Genomic DNA, 19,047 nt, shown 5'->3' with positions numbered 1-19,047 from the left:
TAAAATTACGTGTCTTATTGTAATTTGATTAAATAAGATTCGATCTAAGTAATCGAATTGTTTTATTACTTAGATTAATTTATTGTTTATGAAACAATTAAAATTAGAATGAATAATTTATTATAAAAACAAGTTGTTGTAGTTTATAATCATATGACCCATTTTGGTACAAGTAATTATTAATTACTAGTTATTTTTGTATGTGACATATTTTATTAATATGATGATTTTTAATGTGTTAAAAATGCATTATAATGTGACATGTCATGTAACATGTCACATATGTCACAATTGACAAATGACAAAAATAAAATAAAATGGACCACCATGTTATATGGGTGACCGAAAATGGAGGGATAAAGGTTAGTGTGCCTTAATTGAGTTGTTTAGTGGAAGGCATCATTATTAACCTCTACATGATAGGGTTGCATGCCTACACCTTGAATAGAACAACCTAAAAAGCAAATGTGCATGCATTGGCACCCTTTTTCCTCCCTCCAAAAACCGGTTCCCCCTTCCCCCTAGATAATGTGAATTGTTCTCATTTTTCTAATTATTCATTCCATGAGAACACAAAAAAAGTATGTGATATTTTTAGAGTGTTCTAAAATAACTCTATACTTTGAGAAAGAAAAAGAGAGCAAAAAAAAACTCACAAAACTCTTCCTCTTGACCGAAATTTTCAAGAGCAAAAATACAAACTATTTTGTGTCATTTTAAGGGTAGATTTTATTAATACTAGTCTCATATTAATTTAAACTATTAAGGGTATTATCTTGGTACAATCCTTGGGGAGAGATTCTACACTTGAATCTTGTTCATCCATAAGGAAAGCTCAAGAACTAGTAAGAAGGTGAACTTACTAGTGCCCATTTAACCAAAATAATAAATGTAAGAATTGATTTTCTTCTTATACTTTGTAATTGTTTTGCATGCATAAGATCCGATTTAATTTTATGACTAAATTAAACTTTCATACTATGAATATGTAAACTAATGAGATTAATGAATCCCAACAATGCATGCATAAGATCTTGTTAGTTTATGACTAAACTAAATTTATATAGTTATTAGAAATGTCTAATAAGAGGTTACTGAATCTTTCAATGGGTATTAGAGCAATGGTTATTGCATGTATATTCGATTTATAGTTTTTTCGAGTTATATGTAACTTAAATAAAACTAATATTTTGTGATTTATGAAGATAAAGGCCACGAAATTTTGCATGATTAACATTCTGGTCCTAAATTGATTTTAGGTCATTTTGATGATTTATGGTATTTTTATTGCTTATTAATTTAATTATTAGTATTTTTATTATATTTTATTTAGTAAAATGACTTTTAAAATACTAAAATAAGTTAGACTATGATTCTGACATTGAAATTTTTACACGACCTCACATGCATATTTTAATTATTTTATGTAAAATTTTGTATAAAAGTGTTTTATATTGCATGATTTATGATTTTTACATGATAAAAATGGATTAAATGGAGGTATTTTGGTTAAAATTAGTTAGACTTCGTCTCTGCCCATGAAATTTTAGTATGTTTTCACATGCAATATTTACACAATGTATGTAAATTTTGAGGTAAAATGGTTTTATTTTGCATGATTAATGATTTTTAGATGTAAAAATCACATAAATTGTTACTATTTTAGCAAAAATAGCTAAAATGAATTTTATGGCATGAACATTTTTCCCAATGTTTTATATATGATATGATATCAGATCTAAAGTTGCATGTCAATTTCTTTTGATTTGGGTGGTTATTGATTTTTATATAATAAAATTGATAAATAGCAACTTTAAATGGTCATAATTGTAAATTCGATTTTTGGGGCTTGAAAATTTGTCATTTCCAACTTCTGGAAATTTATATAGAATATTCAAAATTTTAGTTTTGATTTTTCTTAATTTTTATGTTTAATTTGGAATTAAAAGGTTAAAGTTATGTATTATGCGATTTATTTGTGAAATAAATTAAAAATATTCTATGGGCAAATTTTATTAAAATTTTTGAATGTTTGGAATTTTCCAGAATATACAAAATAATGATTTTGAAATTTTCGAATTTTTGTGACTTATTGGGAATTATTTCTTTATTTTTATGATTAAAAGATGTTTAATGAGCAATAATAGAATATCAAGTTGAATTATTGTCAAATATTTAGTGAAGACTAAAGTTTTGGGTCATAAAAATGTTGAGGTAATTAACTTGGATATAGATTTGATTTATGTAATATTGTGTGATTTTAATAAGTTAATAATCGCAACTATCCATAAAACTACCAAATATACGATATTAGCTTAATGGGGCGATTTGGCACATCACATGGCATGTTTCATACATATATTAATGCTGCATTTTTAGTATGTATGTCATGTTTTATTTTATGTAATTTTGAATTATGTAATTTGTACTTAGTATGACCTTAGTTTTAATTGATATTTCCCGAAAATGAATGGGGATATCGATTCCGTTGTAATTATTTGTGATCTCGTATCACTTTTATTTTATTTTTTTTGTTTTTGTTTTTATAATGTATAAAGTAGAAAAGCTATGTAATTTATTTTTCCCGGAGTTCCTTGAAGACGGTGCCATTCGGGAAGGCGTTCCGACAAAGACCGTGTTGCCTTGAAGTGCGTGCCAAGTGAAGTTCAAGGGACCAAGGAGTTGATTTCCGAATTTGTAAATAGTTTATTAAATTTATTTATTTTAGGAAGGCCATACTAGGATTTTTTTGCTTTACTTTGCATTTATTTTATAAGTTTGCATGCATAGCCAAATCGCCATAACTATACATGCATATCATATTTTATCGAGTCATCGACCGTGTCAATTATAATTATCGTAGTTCACCGCTTTAGTTCACTTAAAACGAGATAGATAATAAATTGACAAGACCTCTCACTAAATAATAATTAAGAATTAGCCTTACCAAATAGTAGAACCATGAGTCCCAATTTCATAAGGAAGTAGGCTCGGCTCACCGGGGTGCTAAACTTATTACGTTGGGTAAGTGGGTAGTAAATTGTTATTACATCGAAATTTGGATTGAACTCAACGTAAGTATTCGCGACCGTAGCCGCATGTGTTTCGGGCTTAAGATAAATATTAAAGTAATTTTATCGACCGAGAGTTCTAGAAGTTGAATCGATTAAAGAGTTAATCCACCGAATGATATTGATTAGGGATGAATCGGCTCACTGTGCCCGAGTTAATATGAATTTGGATCTCGGGATCATTTATAATAGTTGGGTAGAGGTCACTATATAAATGCTTAAAACTTGTTTAAAATGTTTACAAGTATTATTAAAACGATAAATGTTTATTAATTCCTTCACTTCCTATTTTGTAGTCAAAATTGTTTTCTCAATTGCAATGACAACTCCAAATTCATCCGCAAACGCTAGCTCGACCACTCTCACCAATGTTTCTTGGCTCCGATCCTTCATGGATCGATGTAAATTAGAAAAGAATGGGTCCAACTTCGCCGATTGGGACGCTCAACTCCGTTTGGCCGCGGAGGGTGACGACAAGCTTCGTTACCTCACTGAGGCCTCTCCCGCCATACCTATCGCAAGGTCTACCCCCGCCGCTAGGCAAGCCTATGAGACTTACCAAAAGGAGTCGGATGTGATCAAAAATGTGTTGATCTTCTCTACGGAGGCCGATCTCCAAAGGAGTGCTATAAAGATTAGCACCGCATATGAGATCTATACGAAGCTTGTGACCATGTTTTCACAAGCTCCAAGGATCATACAATATGAAGCGGCATCCGCATTTTTCGATCTCAATATCAAGGAGGGCCAAAAAGTGCCCTCATGTGGTCAAGTTAATGGAGCATGTTGAGACTCTCAAGATGCAAAAGGTAGAAATTCCCGAAGAACTTATCATTGACCGAATTCTTCATTCCTTGAACAAGGTTAAGGTATATGTTCAATTCAGAGTGAATTTTAATATGCAAAACTTTAAAGTTTCCCTCGATGAATTGCACAAAATTCTTGTGCAAGCCGAGAGGGACATGGGGCTAAATGTTAGCACCACCAAGGATGTGCTCAACTTTAATCAAAAGAGCAAAGGGAAATTTAAGAAAAGTGGCAACAAGATTAAGAAGCTAACTCCCAACAAGGGCAAAGGGAAGGCTTTTGAAGCTAGCTCCTCTAAGTCCAAAAAGGGTGCCTCCTCCGAGGACAAATGCCACTATTGTAATGGTGGGCATTGGAAGAGGAATTGTCCAAAGTATCTTGGCGATATCAAAGCTGGAAAGATTGTTCCAGTAGGTAAATAACTATCCCTATCTTTTTGTTTCGATCTGAACTTTGGTATTTTGATACAAGTTGTGATGATTACCCTTTTTATTGTACTTAGGGCATCCAAGCAAGGACACAGACAAAGATAAGCAAGCCTAGAAGATCTTGAGGGAAGCTATATGTAGCCGCCCATGGTGTTAGATCTATGGAAGCTTGGCCTTATTTTGCTTTGTCTTTATTATCGTGTTTTGAAATTTTAGAACTCTTTTAATTTCCTCGTTCGACTTGGAAATTTGTTTGTTTCCTTTAAAATAATGGTTGTATTTTGGATATTGGTGACTTGGTTTGCAACCCAAGGCACACACCTTATCGTATCGTTTGTTCTAAAATTTGTCATCATAGACTTCTTGCATCTAGAAACATTAAGATTTTATCAACTTAAATTGATCATTAGACAAATATAATGATCGAATCATTATATGTCCATAAGCTATGAATTCGATTCTTCTTATGCCATTGTGACTAAAGTCACAACTTACTTATGTAAGATCAATTATGAAGTTATGTTAAGTTATTGAGCTCACATTAGGGAACGTTACCAACCTTATTTGATACACCTATCAAAATTAAAACGTCTAGTCTACATTATCTTTTCAATATGTCTCAAATAGATCTCTATAGGTTGACATGTGAATTGTTTTCCTCCTTCACCATCATTATTTGTGACTCAATAGCTATCTATAGAGAAATTTAGTGTATTTTTCCTAAAGATAGAGTGGGAGTAAATTTAGCCACAAACCTTGACCAGATGGGATCTACGTGAGGAGACCAAAAGAAGATGTTCTTAAGTATGGGATCTACGTGAGAAGACCAAAAGAAGATGTTCTTAGGTTAGACTCTTGACATGAGGAGACCAAAAGAAAGCGTTCTTAAGAAAACTTGAGACTTATGAAAAGACAAAAGAATATGTTCTTGGAAAATAAGATTTTGATCTATAAAGTGGTTATACCTAGAGATTTTAAAATTCGACATTTTACTTAAGAGCCTTATGAAACCAAAATGGTATCTATGAAAGTAAATGGATTTATTTGGGAATGTTGAGACCAATCCAATGTAAATAGAAATTTATGATTAAGAGTTGTATAGAGAGACATGTCGATGTCTACAAAAGCTATGTTAATTAGTAACTAAGCATAATTCCAGTTGGTACTAGAGGAAAATTTGTCAAATTAAGATGCTTCTACAGGATTCATATCAGCAACAAGTATGGAACAACAATCAGGAGTACACAATTGCCAAGGGTTATGAGCTTCTCAGAGATAAAAGGGAAAAAATCAAATGGAATAATCTGATATGGACCAAATGGACGATCCCTAAACACGGGTTTATGGCATGGATATATCAACATGGTAATATGAATATTAATGACAAACTTTTCAAATTGGGCATAAGTGAGGTTGATACCTGTTGCATATGTCGGGATGACACAGAAACCATGGCACATTTGTTCTTTCTTTGTCCATACAGCAAAGAAATCATCATGCTTTTAGGAAGCTGGATTGGAATCATCATCCCAAACTCGAATCTTCTTTAATGGCGATTGAGGTTTAAAGGCTCAAAAATGCAGATTGATGTGATGAATGTGGTTATTAATGCCTGTATTTATCACGTATGGAGGCAAAGGAACCTGGGTAGAATGGAGCACACTCTGATTAGACCGAAGAGGCTTGTTCTAACCATTATTGAAGAGCTTAAGCTGGGATTCATAGACCTTAACAGTGTTACCAAGGATCGCTGGTTACAACGAATCATTAACAATAGCAGATCTGGGTGAAGACATGATTTTTTGTTGAAGACGGAGAAGTGGCTGAAAGATGATGTTTTTCGATTGAAGTTTTTCTAATTAGGTTTTGTTGTCCCCTATTTGGATTTGTTGTCCAAATAAGGACGGTTTTGGTTTGTTTCCTGGTTGGGCTGAGTCTTGACTGAGTTTCAATTTTAGCGGCTTTTCCTAGCTCTCGTTTTTGAGTCTGGACTGGACCAGTTAAGTCGATGAGACTTATGGTTCCCTTCTCCATGTATGGTTACGAGCTTTTCTTTTTGATATATACTTACATTTTATCAAAAAAAAAAAAAAAAAAAAAAAACAAAAGATTCAAATTATTGATATCTCATTATGAAAATAAGTAAGGTATTAAAACCACTTTCCAAATGGGTATTTAGAAAGGGATATGTGAATGACATATATGTATGGTTTTAACTAATACTTAAAAAAGCAATGACCATTCCAAATCATGTAACGTTTCGAATAAGTTGTCGAAAATGAAACATGTGTACACATGGAATTGAGTGGGAGTCAGTGACAGTCATGTTTAGACATGAAGTTGAGTGGGAGCAATCATCCTTCATGAATTGCATAACATATTACTCATTGAGAATGACGTGCAAATACTGTCTTTTATAAAGAAGTATTTAGGTTTTCAATTCTGGATGAAGTTAGACATTATGCAAATCTATCATTACATGGAATGTTGGATTGGCACATAGATAGGTATCTTATGTTGATAATGATCCTTCATCTTAAAAATATCAACAAGTTAAGTAGGTTGTTCATATTGATGAAAATTGAATTATCATAGAATTATGATTATTCACATGAACCTAAGAACTGTTGTCTACATGAAATCGATTACTAATGTTTCCGCCATTAGAATAATCATGTATGTCATAATGCACATGTCCTAGATGAATCGCATGCTTGGAGCATGATGAGTCGATAACAAGTTAACCCATATGAGAGTCATTGGTAAGCCTTAAGGAACCGTCATGAATTCTCAAGGAGAACTAATGGTCTGTTCTGAAGTTTGGAAGAATACTGAGTTGTGTGTTGAAGATTACACGAACTCAAATTTTCAAAGCTCATAAGGATTTGTAAAAATCCTAGGCTGATTTTATTGACCTAATAAGGAGCAAAAGACTAGAAAAGGGTATTTTATTGTCATCCATTACAAGATTCTCAAAATGAACCTAAGTACGTTGTGATTAGGTGGTGTGCTTTGGTTACTATGAGTAGTATCGTCCACCAAAAACCACATCACAGGTTATGTAATAATAATGGGAGATTCTTTCAATATAAAGAACCTGAGTCTAGTATGAAGTCTAGACATGTACTTAGTAAAGTTCATGCTATGAGAGAGAACATGAAATTGAAGAAAATCGCAATTCATAAAGTTTGAACTCTTAGACACATGGTATGTTCATAAGCTGAACTTTTATTGGATTAGGCAACTGTGTAAATACACTTATGATTATAAGACATAGAGTGGTAATATGGTATTGACTACTCGTATGTGATAATCACATTTATCGTTTGAGTTATTGATAACTCATCTTGTACTTTGTTACATCCAAATGGGTTGTTGAGACAATATTGAACCCCATTAAAGTGAATTGGATTAACATAGTATTCGCCCCTAGTTACTTATATGAGGTGACATCTCGAAGTGACTGGAGTGTGATGCGATTGATGGCAAGTTCAAGAGCCATAAAGACATAAGAGAAGACTAGTCGATCACATAGACAGACTGTATGGGACACTCTGTCGGGCTTATGACCGCTTATAGAGTTCTTGAAATTTTTATAGCCTGGTCGTGGCGAGAGCTACTATATTATTCTTATGAGTCGATTCTTTGACTAAAGTCTGTTAGCCTAAGGTGGCACAGTTCCAGAGTAACTTTGATTTATGTTCTACGACCTTCGTAATTGGGGTCAAAAGGGCATATTTTGGGTTATGATAAGTTGTGGCTCTTCAAGGGAAGAGTGCAATAGGAATTGTCCATCCATGTCAGGGTTATCTTATATCTCATGGCCACTCGAGAAGTAATGAACTGGAAATGCGTGGCCACGCTCGGAAGGTATCTACGGTAGATAATTCTGGTCAGACAGTTATTCTCGAGATCGAGGAAACCACTCATGATATGATCAAATACAAGTACGACCTGCAAGACACCTTGCATTGAGTGGGAGATAGTAATAGGACAAGAGAATTGGTGACGCACACTTGTCGCGGACAAGTGGGAGATTGTTGGAGTAAGTGTTCTCGACAATAATGCGATCACATATTTAAATCTCATAATAAAAATGCATGAGGGAAAGTAATATTTTATTGTCAACTGATCCACATTAATCGGTAATGATTGGCTGACCAGAGTTTGACATTACTGTCTTATGACGGTGGTGATCAGTTGATCCCTTAAGGTCATACCTATAGGGAAACACTCTTAATTGATTAATTAATTAATTGTATGTTGATACAAGTTAATTAATTCCTTAAAATTGAACGAATGATTTTGTGAGTGAGAATTCGTATCTTATTGTAATTCGAATAAATAAGATTCGTTCTAAGTAATGTAAATTTTTTTTATTACTTAGGTTTTATTATTGTTTATGAAACAAGTAAAATAAGAATGAATGATTTATTATAAATACAAGTTGTTGTGATTTATAATTCCATGACCCATTTTAAGTACTTGTAATTATGAATTACTAGATAATTTTTGTATGTAATTTATTTTGTTTATATAATGATTTTTAATAAGTTAAAAATGCATTATTAAGAAACATGTCTAGTAACATGTCCATTTTGTCACACTATACAAATTAACATTTGACAAACTTAAAATGGACCATTTTAAGTCCATTGTGTCGTGTAAATGGAAGGGGTTGGGTAGGTTTAGGACTTAACTGTTGTTCTAATTCAGAATGAAGCACAATGACTATGTCTCTAAAGGACCTAGCCCTAGCCCTACACTCTACATCATGAGAAGAACAATCTTGAGCAATGATAGGGCATCCTTCCCTAAGCCACCCGGCCACCCATATGAATAAGAAGAGTTTTCTCTTCTTATTCCCTCAATTCATTCTTACAAAATTATCACATTGATAATTGAAAATTCTCTCTAATTGTCAAGAACAAATAAGAAAGAAAATCTCACAAAATCACTAATATTACCAACACATTACTAGTAGTAGTAAGTAATAATATTAGTAGTTATTTTAAGGTACATATACTAATTTCTAGTATTCAAATTGGTATTTGTTTAAGAGGGTTATCTTGGTACAAATCCTTGAGGAGTAGATTCTAATATTGGATCTTAGTTCATCTTTGGAACACTAGGATTTTCTTAAGAAGACTAATTTGGAAGGTGTCCAATTAGTATAACCATTCGGCCCTCTTTGTAAGTAGATCGATTTCTTCTTACTTTATTTTATATTGTTATGCATGCATAAGATCTTGTTAGTTTATGACTAAACTAAATTTATATAGTTATTAGAAATTTCTAATAATAGGTTATTGAATCTTTCAAGAAGTGTAAGAACGGTTGCCTGGCTTCAAAGTTCACCTTAGAATAAACGGTAGCTAAGGAGTTATCACACCACAAGGTACTCTTGACTAGGCCTTAGTCCATGGATCAAAAGATACTAGTATGTGTAGATACCCAGTATCTGCTGAGACTCCAACAAACACCCGATGATTATCGGACTATAACATGCTTTGGAATCGCAGCGTTTGATCGACAGTTTGTGTACAACTTTACGTCGGAAAACTTAAAACGATTTCGAAAATAAAACATTTCAAAACATTTCAAAAATACCTGGAGTGTTTAATGCACGACGACGGGGTCGCAATGACACTAACTAGAGTCAAAACCGACACCGGACCAAAAACCGACTCAAAAATTCAAATCCCGACTCCAACAACGAGTCAAACCGAGTCAACCACCAAAAACAAAACTTTCAAAACCTTCTATGCTAAGATTTCCCGGATTTATGTTGGTCAAGTACCAAACATATGACTACAAATCCTAGGATAGAACAAATCATGATTGTTTTTGTGTGAAAGCGACAAGACACCTCGAAGAACCGCGACGTGGCTCTCGCCTCTTTGAGCAGCCCAAGTGGCCACGTCGCTCAAAACTCACACAACCACTCATTTTCCTATAAATACCCCTCAAATTCCCCCATTTGAGAACTTACGCGAGCGTTCGCCCCCTCTTTTCTCCCTTAAAATTCTCGACTCGACTTCTTAAGTCACAATCCGACGCGTATGCAGCTTCAGTAACTATTCAGCTGTTCTCTTGGCATCAGGATTAAACTCTTCCCTTGGGATAGAGGACAAGTCTAAGGGTATGAGTGGATAACCCCCATAGGCTACCTCAAAAGGACTGTGACCAGTAGCAGTAGATGGTGCTTTGTTGAATGGAAATTCAGCTGCAGCTAGCTTTAGATCCCAATCCTTCAGAGTCTTGTTAGCTAGACACCTTAGTATCCTTCCCAAAGTTTTGTTAGTGACCTCAATTTGGCCATCTGTCTATAGGTGGTGGGAGGTACTGAACAAGAGCTTTGTCTTCAGCAGCTTCTACAGGGTCTTCCAGAAGTAACCCATGAATTTAGTATCTCTGTCTGATATAATTGTCTTAGGAATCCCATGGAGTCTCACAATTTCTTTGAAATATAACTCAGCAACACTGGCAGCATCCTCAATTTTCTTGTAGGCTATGAAGTGAGCCATCTTACTGAATCTATCCACAACTACCATGATTGAGTCCTTGCCTCTTTGTGTCCTAGGTAGGGCCACTATGAAATCAAGGCTCACATCTTCCCAAGGTTTATCAGGGACAGGCAGTGGAGTGTAGGGTCTGCTAGGAAGGAGCTCCTGGCTTTCTGGCATGTGGAGCACCTTCTAAGGACTGCCTGAACATCACCTATCATCCTGGGCCAGTAAAACTGATCCTGTAAGATCTCTAGGGTTTTCTGAACCCCAAAATGTCCCCCTAGTCCTCCTGAATGGACTTCCTTGATTAGTAAATCCCTGTAGGATCCTCTTGGCACACACAGCTTGTTACCATGAAACAGAAACCCCTCTTGCGGCATGTATCTCTTTCCCTGAGTTGGTCCTCCCTCTGTGTGAGTAATCCACTCGTTAGAGAAATAAGGATCCTCCTTATACATCTCCTTCATGAACTCAAACCCAAGTACCTTGTTACTCATGACAGTCAGCAGCGAGTGTCTTCTAGATAGGGCATCAGCTACCATATTTTGCTTTCCTTCTTTGTATTTGCTTGAAAATGTGAAAGCTTGCAAGAATTCCACCCACTTAGCATGCCTATGGCTCACCTTGTGTTGAACATTGATGTATTTCAGAGCCTCATGATCCGAGTACAGCACAAATGGCTTGGGCTTTAGGTAATGACCCCAATGTGTAAAGGCTCTGATGATGGCATAGAACTCCCCGTCATAAGTGGAGTACCTCAATTTTGCCTCATTCAACTTCTCACTGAAGTAAGCCACTGGTTTTTGACTCTGGATTAGGACAACTCCTATCCCAACTCCACTAGCATCACACTCTACCTCAAACAACTGATCAAAATCAGGTAGCTTTAGAATAGGAGTCTCACACATTAACTTCTTGATCTTCTCAAAGGACTGTTGAGCAGCTTCAATCCATTGGAAATCTCCCTTTCTCATGCACTCAGTGATGGGTGCAACAACTGTGTTAAAGTTCTTGATGAATCTCCTGTAAAAAGATGCCAGACCATGGAATCCCCTTACTTCTGTGATTGTTTGTGGGACTGGCCATGTCTGCATAGCCTTGATCTTCTCCTGATCAACAGATATTCCTCTTCCAGATATAATGTATCCTAGAAATGCTACCTCATTGACCATGAAGGTACATTTCTCAAGCTTCCCATACAATTTTCTGCTCCCTGAGTATTTTAAAAACTGCTTCCAAATGTGACAGATGTTCAGATGGACTGTTGTTGTAGATGAGTATGTCATCAAAGTAGACTACAATAAATTTTCTAAGGCAAGGCCTCAGAACTTCAGTCATTAGCCTCATGAAAGTGCTTGGGGCATTAGATAACCCAAATGGCATAACAAGCCATTTATACAGTCCATGCTTGGTTTTAAAAGCTGTTTTCCATTCATCACCTTCTCTTATTCTCACCTGATGATATCCTTGCCTGAGATCTATCTTTGAAAAGATCTGAGCCCCACTAAGCTCATCCAAGATATCATCCAACCTTGGAATAGGGAACTTGTACTTTGTTGGAGTATGTGTCCTCAACAATAGTGCGATCACATGTTTAAATCTCAAATTAAGAATAACGAAAGGGATGATAAATTAAATAGTCAACTCATCAACATTAATCGGTAACGATTGGCTTGCTAGAGTTTGACATTACTGTCGAAGGACGGTAGTGGTCAGTTGATCCCTTAAGGTCACACCTATAGGATGATGCCCTAATCAGTAAAGTTAATTAGTTGTATATTGATACAAGTTAATTAATTCCTTAAATAAGAACAATTTATATTTATGAGAGGAAATATGTATCTTATTGTAATTCGATTAAATAAGATTCAATTTAGTGGATTAATATATTAATTTACTAAATTATGTTGAGGTTTTATAAATATTTCAAGGTAGAGGTAATTAGTTATTTATATTTATAAGAGGTTGTAAATTTAAATAACTAGCTATTATGGGACCCATTATATGTTGATATAATGATAAAATATTACTCAATAAGTTGAGTGAATATATGTTTATTAATTTGTCACATAATTGTTGTATGATCAAATTAATATTTAATTATGTAAGATAATTAAACATAAGACTTATAAGCATTTGTGGGACAAATATTATAAGACAAAAATGGACCAATATACACTGATGTGTACCGTCCAAATATGGTGTGCATGCTTGATTTTTGGTTTTGTCATTTTGTTGTTGGAAAGATGCTCCAACATCTTATGACACACTTTCTAGCTAACCTATTACCTACATTATAGCATTTGCATAAGTTAAAAGGAGAAAACCAAAAATGCTTTAGTAGAGAGCATTGGGACGGTTCAAAATAAGAAGAGAAAAATTGTTCTTCTCATTTTTCTTACACTACTTGTAATACTCCGTATTTATAGTCTTGGGGGTACTCTATCGAGTAGGCCTTACTCTGTCGAGTAAGGGTAAGTGGCGAAATAAAATAGTTTATGACCTGTTGGGTACTCGATCGAGTAGCTGGGGTACTCGATCGAGTAAGGGGGTACTCGATCGAGTGCCTTGGGTACTCGATCGAGTGTCCGGTTTTACGGGGGAGTTTTCTCGGGTTTTGTTAATTACGCGATTAAGGTATTTAAACATATTCGTCATTGTTTTAAATCACTTTTTACAAAACCTAAAACCTGTTTAAGAGAGAAAGCAACTAGTTATTCTTCCTAATCGCGTTCTTGACAATTCCCGGAGTTCAGACGGTCAGTTCGTATCGTAGTTCGTGTCGTTGGATTCCTTGCGTCGAGGGTAAGCTTTTAATATAATTTATATAATGTTTTGTTAAGATTGCTGAAACCCTAATTTAGGAATTGGGGGTTTTGGTGTGTAGTTTGTGATGTGTAGTCTTTATGTGCTGTATGATAGGAGGAGAATTCGTAGAGGAGCCGTTTTGATACAGCTGTAGATACCGTCTGCGTGTTGTGCTTTCCAGGTAGGATTTCTACTCGATTATTAGTCCCATAATGGGATATTGGTGATGTCTTTGTAGTTAGTTGTTTGATATGATGATTGTGATTGTGATTGTGATTGTGATTGGTTTCTATGGCTCTCGAGATGCGTTCTCATTTGAGTGGGGTCACTTGCGGGAGTGACTTCACGCCCTAGTTTCGCCCTTCGTGGAACCCGCCACGGAAGGGGATGTGCACATTAATGGGACGGGGTTATCGCTCGTATGATGAGCGGGGCTTAGGTGGGAACGGCTGCGGTCCCCCAGCAGCGGTAGTCCGGTGGTCCAAAGGATCGATATTGAGATGATGAGTTGGAGTGTGGTGTGTGTGTGTGTGTGTGATTCATTGTCTGTTTGCCTATTTCTTGTTATCTATATTGATTGTGTGATTAGTACGACCCGGTGTTGTTTTGTAAACTGCGGTGATCCATTCGGGGATGGTGAGCAGATATTGAATAGGTATAGAGATGAGTACTTGGGATAGCGGGATGGCACGACATGACGATAGAGTCTTCCGCTCGTAGTTTAGCATTTATTTATAATTCGATTGATAACAGATTAGTTTGGAATAATGTATCGTACTTTGGTTTGGTTTTGAGGATTGTATTTATTCATTAAACTATTTATAGTAAACGTTGTTTCTGTTTTGTCTATTTGATTATCATACCTCGGGCGACCGAGATGGTGATGTCTTCATACCTGAGTGGTCCTGGTAAGGCACTTGGAGTATGGGGGTGTTACAAATGGTATCAGAGCGACGATCCTGAAACCTGTAACCAATGAACTTAATGAACATAGGGAGTCAATTAAAATGAACTCGGGGTAAAAGTTGTAGGAGCTAGTGCAAAGGCTTGGGAGACGTCCTAAAGTCGCGGGGGTCGCCCTACAACTTTGAACCGGTCACATGGGGAAAGTGTTTGTCGAGTCATCTGTGTGTTTGATTAACTTGTGCAACAAAGTGATGAAGTGTGTTGATTGGTTGGTGTTGAAGTAGGAAGTTGAGAATGTGAAAGAAAAGTAATAAATGTGTGGACTTGATGTTGGAATAGCATGTTGGATGTTTACAATGTGGCTTTAATAGCATGATGAATTGATCTTGTTGATATAGAATAGACGCGTAGCATATTTATTATGATATCATGTGATTTTATAAGGTTAGCATGTTAGCATATGACGTAATATGCGGGTAGCTCTTACGTATTAGTGATACTCGATCGAGTGGGACTGACTCGATCGGGTGGGTTTAAGCGATTTTGAGTCCGAATCGAGTTTTGGGGCACTCGATCGAGTAACTAGGGGTACTCGATCGAGTAGGGGGTCACTCGATCGAGTAGCCTAGATACTCGATCGAGTGGGTTAGAGATCAGAAGGTCTGTTTGGTTCTGGAGTTTGGGTACTCGATCGAGTACATGGGGGCACTCGATCGAGTAGCCCGTTACTCGATCGAGTGGGTTTGGATACTCGATCGAGTAGGTTCTGGGCAGTGTGTTTTCGTGTTTGAAGTTTAGTACGTATGTTCATATCTACCCTTTCTTATATATGTATAGTTTCAAGATACCGCCAAAGAGAAATGCTTTGTACGCGAGAGCAGAGCTTATGACCATGGATGACATCGTAAAGATGTTTGAACACCAAGACGCTCTTACTGAGACCTTAAAGAAAGTGAATGAGGACAAGAATAAGGATAAGGAGAAGGAGGTTGACCATGCTAAAGTCAGCCTCTATATTGCGAGGTTTAACCCGAAGGAGTACAAGGGAGTTGAGGAGCCTAACCTTCTTGATAGTTGGCTGAGGGAGATGGAGAACATACTAGATTTAGTTCACCGTCCCGATGAGATGAGAGTGGATCAGCTGCATTCTATCCGAGGGAGGCAGGTGGCAAGTGGTGGGATTCGGTGAAAGTGAGTGCCAAGGAGATATATACCAACCAAGGGTTACCTGCTATACCTTGGGAGGAGTTTCGTAGGGTTGTGAGGAAGGAGTTCGTACCGGAACATGTGAGGAGTAAGCGAGAGAGGAGTTCGATAAGTTTAAGATGATCTTTGAGATGTCGTGGTGACTACTACAGGCGGTTCAATGAGAAAAATAGATATCCGAGGATATGGGTTTGAGTGAGGAGAATCGGCTTTGAGGTTTGAGAGAGGGCTAACCACGAAAATTATGGATAAGTTACCCGTGGGAGTCCTTACTGATGTAAAGGAAGCGTATGAGAGGGTTGGGAGAGCCGAGAGACTAGTGGAGATGGCTCAGGAGAGGTCAGGTGGAGAGAAGAGGAAGTCTCAGAGCGAGGGTGGTGGCCAATCTAATTTCAAGAAAGGCAACCACAATCAATCTAAGGGATTTTCTTCGGGTCCGGGTTTAGTCTTTGGGACTTCCTTTGGGCGAGGCCGAGGAGTGTGAGTAATAGTTGGGGAGTGACTGCTTTGGTTGTGGTGGCGTAGGCCACAAGAGACATGAGTGCACGAGTGCACCGGATCTGTTCGAGACTGCGCAGAGCTTTGCGAGCAAATGCCCACCGGATCATGGCCAAACCGGGAGGTCGAGTTACCAGAGTGGAGGCAACCGCAACGGCGGTAATTCTTATCGGAAGACACCGATGAACAACAACAACAACAATCAAGGGTCGGGTGCTAAGCCGACCGCATCACCAAGATCTTGTCCGGGGAGGTGGGCGGAAGACCAATGTGGCAAGTTATTCATGATGGACAAGAAGGCGGTGAGGAAGATGCGCATGTTATCACCAGGTACATTCCTTGTTAATGGTATTCCTACGTTTGTTTTGTTTGATCGGGGGCTTCTCGATGTCGTTTGTGTCTTGAGTCATGTAAAACAATTGGGTTTGAGAGTATATGAGTCCGTTAGTGAGCGAGTTTTCATACCTTCGGGTGAGTCCGTATCGTGTGGGAGGTTGTTTAGAGATGTATCTTTGATAGTTGGGCAAGTCGATTTCCCTGTAGACTTGCTAGAGTTTCCTTTTAATGGTTTTGAGATGATAGTTGGGATGGATTGGTTAGGAAAGTATAAAGCTAAGATAGACTGTCATCAAAAGAAGGTGTCCTTAAGAGGTCCAAAGGGTGTAAGTGTGTCTTATCGTGGGTTTCTAGTCAAACCCAAAGTTAAGTTGATTGCAGCTGTCACTTTGAAGTCGTATCTGAGGAAGGGATGTCCTTTGATCCTGTGCCATGTGAGAGATGACCGGATAGAAAGTCCCAAGTTGATGAGATACCGGTGGTGGGAGAGTTTAGATGTTTTCCCGGAGCGATTCGGGGTTGCCACCGAAGAGGGAGATAGATTTCACCGTTGAGTTGAAGCCGGGGACGGGGCCAATCTCTAAGGCACCGTACCGTATGGGTCCTAAGGAGATGGAGGAGCTTAGGAAGCAATTGGATGATTTGATAGAGAAGGGATACATTAGACCAAGTGTATCGCCTTGGGGGAGCACCGATTCTGTTCGTGAAGAAGAAAGATGGGAGCTTGAGGCTATGCATAGATTACGGTGGAGCCGAACCGTGTGACGATAAAGAACAAGTATCCTTTGCCAAGGATAGATGACCTGTTTGATCAGTTGAGTGGCGCAACAGTCTTTTCTAAGATTGATTTGAGGTCGGGGTACCATCAGGTGAAGATTAGAGACGTGGACATACCGAAGACAGCTTTCACGTCGAGGTATGGCCATTATGAGTACGTGGTGATGCCGTTTGGGTTGAGTGTTTATGGAATTGATGAATAGGATCTTCAGACAGTTCTTGGACCAGTTCGTAGTGGTGTTTATCGATGATATCTTGGTCTACTCTAAGACTAAGGAGGAGCATGAGGAGCATCTGAGGATCGTGTTGCAGACCTTGAGGGATCACGAGTTGTATGCTAAGCTGTCCAAGTGTGAGTTCTGGTTAGAGAAAGTTGCTTTTTCGGGGCATGTAATCTCTAAAGATGGGGTAGTGTGGATCCGCAAAGATTGAGGTGTGACAAAGTGGGAAGCAGAAGAATGTTCTTTGAGGTTAGAAGTTTCTTGGGTTTAGCTGGATACTACAGACGGTTCGTGAAAGATTTCTCCAAGATAGCTAGACCGATGACAGCGTTGATGAGGAAAGAGAACAGGTTTCGTTGGGATGAGAGTTGTGAGACGGCGTTCCAAACCTTAAAGGAGCGTTTGACCACAGCTCCTGTCCTAGCATTGCCTGAAGGGAGCGAGAATTTCGAGGTTTATACAGACGCTTCGAAGAATGGGTTGGGATGTGTGTTGATGCAGAATGGTAAAGTGATCGCCTATGCTTCTAGGCAGCTGAAGCCTTATGAGGAGAACTACCCTACTCATGATCTGGAGTTGGGTGCAGTGGTGTTTGCTCTCAAGATTTGGAGACATTACCTTTATGGAGCAATCTTTAAGGTATTTTCTGATCACAAGAGTCTCAAGTACATCTTCACGCAGAAGGAGTTGAACATGAGACAGAGGAGGTGGATGGAGCTGATTGGCGACTACGACATGGAAATCATCTACCATGAAGGGAAGGCCAATGTTGTTGCTGATGCTTTGAGTAGAAAGAGTGTACATTCTCTGTGTACAGCTCTATCTTTGATGAGGCTGAGGGATGAGGTAGCGAGCTTTGGGATACATATGATGCAGAAAGGGGACGCTATGGGTGATATGACAGTACATATGGAGTTTTATGATGACATTCGGGATAAGCAGGCTTTGGATCCTAAGATAGTGGAGTGGAGAGCTGGAGTAGAGAAAGGGACAAAGTGTCCGGTTTTCCATTCATACTGAGATGGTAGCTTGAGGTTTGATGGTAGGTGGTGTGTTCCTAACGATGAGGAGTTGAAAAAGACGATCATGTTTGAAGCGCATTGCACACCATATTCAGTTCATCCAGGTGGAGATAAGCTATACAAGGATTTGAAAAAAACGTTTTGGTGGCCTGGGATGAAGAAAGAGATGGTGAGTTTGTGTCCCGTTGTTTGACATGCCAAAGAGTTAAAGGGGACCAGAGAAGACCACAAGGTAAGATTCGGTGTTTAGAGGTGCCCGAGTGGAAGTGGGAATCCATTTCCATGGATTTCATTGTGGGTTTGCCCAAGAGTCAACAAGGTAACAACATGATTTGGGTGATAGTGGATCGTCTGACCAAGTCGGCTCACTTTGTTCCAATGAAAGATACATGGACTAAGGCACAACTGGCTATGGCCTATCGAAAGAACGTCTTTGAAGTTGCATGGAGTCCCTAAGG

This window comes from Silene latifolia, chromosome 6 (assembly GCF_048544455.1).
Source record: "Silene latifolia isolate original U9 population chromosome 6, ASM4854445v1, whole genome shotgun sequence".
Classification (NCBI taxonomy): domain Eukaryota; kingdom Viridiplantae; phylum Streptophyta; class Magnoliopsida; order Caryophyllales; family Caryophyllaceae; genus Silene; species Silene latifolia.
This window is presented reverse-complemented; position numbering follows the sequence as displayed.